Source organism: Manacus candei, unplaced genomic scaffold, assembly GCF_025592945.1.
Source record: "Manacus candei isolate 608988 ecotype Guabito, Panama unplaced genomic scaffold, ASM2559294v1 h1tg000029l, whole genome shotgun sequence".
Lineage (NCBI taxonomy): Eukaryota > Metazoa > Chordata > Aves > Passeriformes > Pipridae > Manacus > Manacus candei.
Window position 1 is genome coordinate 2282336 of NW_026138077.1, and position 6230 is coordinate 2288565.

The following is a 6230-nucleotide window of genomic DNA, read 5'->3' on the forward strand; positions in this document are numbered from 1 at the left end:
GTTTGAAAGGAGCTGAGAAATTGACAGAGAAGGGTGAGCGTGTAAAAAAAAATTTTAAAATATTTATATGTAACTATTTACATACACATATAATATAACTGGTCTACTCTGGCCTCCAATCGGGAGGCCTGGAGACACCCCATCTATAACGCAGCTGTCTCCTTCGAGAACACAGCAGGGTCACTCTCGAGGAAAAAAGGCAACGCAGAAAGAACCGTGTCTTGCAGAATACACCATCCAAGGAGTCTTTCTGCTGTGCCTTTTGCAATCGGATATGTCTGTCTTGTATTGGCCTCATTAGCCACCAGCGTGCCTGTAGCAAATGTGGATAGAGCTTTCCCAAATCTTCGTTCGCGAAGCCCGGCCATGATGATGATGATACATATATAATATTTATATATAGGTATGCATAGATACATTGAAATATAAAGTGTATGTATTTATAAAGTGTCTATATAATGGGAAACGTCCCTTAAGACAAACCAGCTGATACTTTTCCCTTGCATTGTTGTTTTTCAGTATGGAAATCAGAAAAAACACAGTTTGGTTTTTTTTTTTCTGAATATTAAATTTTCAGACATTCCCACCCCTACCCAGTACCTACTTTTCCTTAACAAAACGAGGCAGTTTTGTAACATGTCTGAAGTTTGATGGAGATGTGCTGGGAACATTTGATCTTTTGTGTTTTCTGTGCCCTGCTCTGCTTCTTCTTCCCTTTTCCTTTGAAGGAGTTGGCTCTGGGCAGCACCACACACACCGCTGGGGATGGAGGGACAGCCTCTCCCAGAACGGCACCAGAGCATCCTTGTGGCTGCAGGTTGGTGGCTTCCAGTGGTCCATTGAATCCCAGGTGCTGAGAACAACCTGACCACTGGCAAACTTTCTCCCTGAGCCAGGTCCTGGGTGTGTGGGCAATCGTACTATCACCACATGTCCTGCTTGGTTTCTCCTCTTCCTTGCACCAAGAGCTTCCCAGCAGCCAAGGTGACCTAGAGAGGACTGCAGCCCTCCTGGCTTTGTCACCAGGGTGCTGTGTTCTAGTTGACCACAGCATCTGTTTGTCCAGTGTTGTGTTTCTGTGAGGTCTGTGGAGCAGCAGCCCTCATTTCTGTGGAGAGAGGTGCCCTCAGCTCCCCAAGGAGGCCTGCACATCCATAATTTGTGCCCATCCTCACACATCCTGAGTTGGAAGGGACCCACAAGGATCATGGAAGTCCAGCACAAAACCTCCGGCAAAGAGCAAAAGAGAAAAAAACTATGAAATAATCCAGACTAGCCGAACTATATTAAAATATATATGTATTTACATATAGTACAGTTATACACAGTTGAAACACAATATACAATCCCAAAAGGGAAAGGGAAGGGGGAAAAAAGGGACAAGAAAAGGAAAAAACCAAAACATATGCACAATCAAAAACTCAAGATCTAGCAAACTAAAGAATTAGCAAAATAATATCTCACTACTTTCCTTGGGACAGCAGAAATGGCACTGACTGACCGCTGGCATGCTCCTGGATCCCAGGATCGGTGGGAACAACAGACCCTGCAGGCCCGGCCAGGCCTCGGCTCCCCACAGGAGTGAGACTGACCTGCAGGAGTCTGCTGTCTGCAAACCAAAACTGAAGGGAAGAGAGGGAGAGGCTTCTCCCTCCGTCTATTTATATGTTTGGTTACGTAAAGGAATAGGATGGAATACTTCCTTCCCTCCTTCCCGGTCACCAGGAAGGAAGACCTAGACCCAAAACCATTACACCAGAGCATGTTTATATTTTATATTTCTTGCCTTCTGCTGACGTACCTGTAACCAAAGATGGTAGGAGGGTGAAGCCAGCCCCTCCTTTGGCAGTAGATGTTTTTTTAGCCAAGCAGGAGCATCCATCCTTCCCTGGCACTGATCCACAGATGATCCACCCACTGTCAGTTGGGTTTTCTTGGTTACTGTTCCACTGGATGGGGTGGCTCCTCAGGAGTGCAAGGGTCCCCCTTTTTCCTGGGGAGGTGAGGGCGCCTGCATTACTGATTTGTACCCTCACAGCATCACTGATGTTGTGTCTCTCATCCCTTCTCCTGAGACTTTGCTGTTTCAGGACAAAGGAGAAGTAGCTTTGTGCTAAACTCTGGCTGGCACCTGCCGGCGTTGGAATCACCCGTGGCTCGGCACTGGGATGCTGTTTGTTGGCTCCAGCCATGGATCCCTGACCTCTCCCCTTCTCTTTCTCCTCAGCAGGGGAGGGGAAGGAATAAAGTTCCTGCAACGAAGGAGGCTTTGAAGAAAGGTGGAAGGAAAGCCAGGCAAGACTGTGGCAAGCTGGGAGAGGAACAGTCCAAGCATTATCCATGCTGGCTGAGCTCCTGTGGAGGTAATCTCATAGTTATTTTAGACTCCAGCTGGGATGCAGCTCTGATCCCAGCTTTTGCAATATCCTGCCAAGCCCATGCTCCAAATTTGCCCTTGCTGTCCCTGAGCAAGGCAGGGCCGCGTGGTGAGAACCTGCCAGCATCAGTTGAGGGGAAAAACCTTTGCTCTGCTCCGTGTGCTGTGTGTGCATTTTCCTGCCTTGCTGCCCGTGTCGGGGTTCCTTGGAAGGGGCTCTGGGACCTTGGTCTTGGTCTTGTTTTGTTTTGTTTTGTTTTGTTTTGTCTCCATGATACACAGATTTAAAAACAAAACTGGAGCAGTTTGATCTGTGCCTCCCGATGCTGAGGAGTTCCTTGCTCCCTAAAGCTATCCTGTACAAATATGGGAGCTCTGTTGGGTGGGAGATGCTTGGTTTTGTGTCCTGGAAATACATGAGAAGGCTGTGAAGAAGCTCAGATCTGAGCTCCTCCCTGTTATCAGCACAGATGGCTTTCTCCTTCGGCAGGATTTCTGTACCAGCCTTGGGTTTGGAGTAAGTTACAAGCTTGTGGTGGGATTTCACAGTTGTGAATCACATCTCCTGGGCACACTGGCTGCTTGCTCAAAGTGTGCTTTGAAGGGCTTCAGCCTCAGCGATGCTCCTCAGGCAGCAAGGCTGGGTTGAATCAACTGTGACTGCTGCTGGTCCTCAGATCCCACAATGATTTGAGTCCTTGCCCAGTTTCAACTGGATGGTGCTTCGATTTCACGGGTTCTTGGAGATGGATCAGCAAACACTTTTTTGAAGTTTGGTTTGCTTCTTTGTTTTCAGGATAGAAAAGGAAAACCCAGTTGGACTGGGGGGAAAGGGAGGGTAAAAAGGTTTAAAGCAAGCTTTGCTTTCCTAGCCAGGTTGTTTAAGCAAGAGAAGTCTCTACATCCCTTGAAATAGATTAAGTGTGGCTCCAGGGGCCATTGTGGGGAGCCAGCACTGTAAAAATGCAGATTTCAGGGAAAGCCTTATGCACTGTGACAATTTAAAGTACCCCCGGAGGGCGTTTGCTCAGGCAGAAACACACTTTATTTGGAGCATATTATGAATGAGACAGGAGAACAATTTGTTTGCTGGAGATGGGCAGAGGATCAATTAAGCAGAGCAGAGGGCACAGAGCAAGTCAATTTGCAAAAGGGCAAAACAGAGAGGTGGTGGCTACGTCCTGTCTGGCTTCCAGCATGTCCTCTTCACTGAGATGGAGTTGAGGAGCTGGGCTTCAGGGTCCCGAGTGCCTGTGGCATCCCTGGATGAGCAGACTTGCCTGCCCTGAGGAAGAGGCTCGCTGTTGGGCGTTGAGGCCACTGAGCAGCGGGCACCCTCCTGCAGGCATGGGGGCATGCCCTTGGCTCAGCTCTTCCTCCTGCTTATCCTGATCAGTGGGACTGGAGGCATTTCCCAGGGTGCTTGGACAGTGGCTGTGCTGCGAGCGGCTGTTCGACCCAGAACCTCTTCAGGTGGTAACAGCTCACTTAGCTGCATGGAAGTACTGGGAAACCAAAGCCTAAACATCTCTGGAGATGAAAAAATGAATGGTGAAAGTCCATGTGTGGGTTTTAGATTGAAGGAGAAGGGTGACTGCCTTGGAATTTAATTTATCTTCTTTTTGAGGGGAAGGGACTTTGCTTAAGGTAGAAGGCAAAGTGCTCAGAACTACAAAATTTTCCTAGATACCAAAATTGAATTTTTTAAATAGGAGAAGGAAATATATCAAAAAATGAACGATTTTTCTCTTCCCAGAGCCTATCTGAAAGTGGCTGGGAAAAAAAAGCAGGATAGTGGCCTTAAAACTTAGTGAGTGTGCATGTTTTTGTGCTGACTCTGTGTGGAAGGCATGGGATCTGCACGAGCTAATGCCATGACCTCACGGACCAAATACATCCTTCTGAACTTCGAAGTTCATGACCTCAAAGTATGTTCTCAATGACCAAAAACATCCTTCTGAATTTTGAGAAGCCATGAATCCAGTGGAGTGCTCCTAAGTTAATGGGAATGTGAGAAGAGCTGGAAAATCATTTCACTGTCCAGTGGGTGGGGTGCAATTTAGAGTGGCCATGGGGCTCTTTGTGTATGGGCAACACGGCCACCACTGCTCAGTCAGGGACAGCTGACAATCCACCTGGAGGAACCAACCCACAATGGATCTGCCTGGGCAACACAGGGTTGCTCTTCATTTCATCCAGATATTAAATTGCCCCTCTCCTTAAGGGCAGGATTTTCTTTGGTGCCGATGTTTCTTGTAGGACAGACCCAGAGCAAGAACTTATTGCTCTCTACAATTCCCTGACAGGAGGGTGGACCCAAATGGGGGTCTGGCTCTGCTGCCAGGTAACAAGGGGCAGGATGAGAGGAAACAGCCTCAAGTTATGGCAAGGGAGGTTTAGATTGGATGTTAGGGAAGATTTCTTTATTGAAAGTGTGGTCAGGCATCAAAACTGTCTGCCCAGGCCACTGGTGAAGTCACCATCCCTGGAAGTGTTCAAAAAAACGTGTGGATGTGGCACTTGGGGACGTGGTTTAGTGGTGGGCTTGGCAGTGCTGGGTTAATGTTGAACTCTGTGATCTTAGAGGGCTTTTCCAATTGTAATGATTCCATGATCCTGTAATTCTACTGCCATCCTGTGTCACTTGGTGCAGTCCCTGTAATAAGCACAGCCATTCTGCTACTCCTTATCTTTAAGGACCCATCCAGGGGAAACTGGGGGTTTCATTCAACACAAAGGGCCCTCAGTTCCCAATGTGGCACCAGCCTCTAGCAAGAAACTCCTGATAGTTTTGGGCAAGACAGTGGGACTCTCTTAAAAGGACAGCAGTTCCCACTCCATGGGAGTGCAGGTCCCTTGTAGATCCTTCCATGGATGATAACATAACCATTATGTTATGCTTTGTTCTACATCTGCTTTGGCTGCACTGAGATCTCAGTCCCTAAAACTCCTGCTGTCACCCCCAGTGGCTGAGCCTGCCCAGCCCCAGTAACTGTCCCACAAGCTTCCCCTCTATACTGGTCCCTGTGCTGTTGGAAGCAGTGACCTACAGGCTTCAGCTGGAAAGCCTTCCCTCTGGGACTCAACTGGCTGTCACTTCACGCCTAAGCAACTGTGACATGGGCAAGTCTCCCTCCTCTGGACTAAACCCTGGGCAAGCTGCTGCCAGAGGCAATTCCAGACTCTGGGTTTTGTGAACAACCTTGTCAGCAGGCTGGTTGTTCTGCTTGTTTGGGTTTGGTGCAGTCTGTCCTGACACGCAGTGACGTTGACGGCAGCAGCACCAGACATTGCCCTTCGGGGGCGGACACGGGGGACGTGGATTTACCTCACCACCCTCACAGCAAAGAGTCTCCTCCTAATATCTCATCTAAGCCTGCCCTCTGTCAGTTTGGAGATCTGCTTGGATTTCATGGGAATTAAGAGTTTTGGTGCTTTTGAACCATAGTCCAGGGGAAAGCTTGTTCCAGGAGTTGCAGAGATATTCTTTCTCGTCTTTTGCCTTATCTCAGATCTCTAAGGTCTATTCCCAACCATTCCATGATTCTGAGGTCTGTTTAGCAGGGAAAATTCTGATTTGCAGCCAACACTTTGCTGTCTGTGTTTGGAAGATATGTATATTATACACAGGACTGGCAGGAGCAGCCAACATTGTCCTTTAAAAAAAATTAGAGAGGAAACTGGGTTTCAAATGCAATAAATGTTCGAGTGTTTCTTATTTCCAGGAAAAAATCTGGAATTTTTGTTAAAATAGCCATTTAAAACACGCTTTGTATGTCAAAAGAAGCTGTTTTGGCTTTCTATCATGGATTAGATATTTATTTATGATGTCTCTTAGATCCAATGTTCTAAA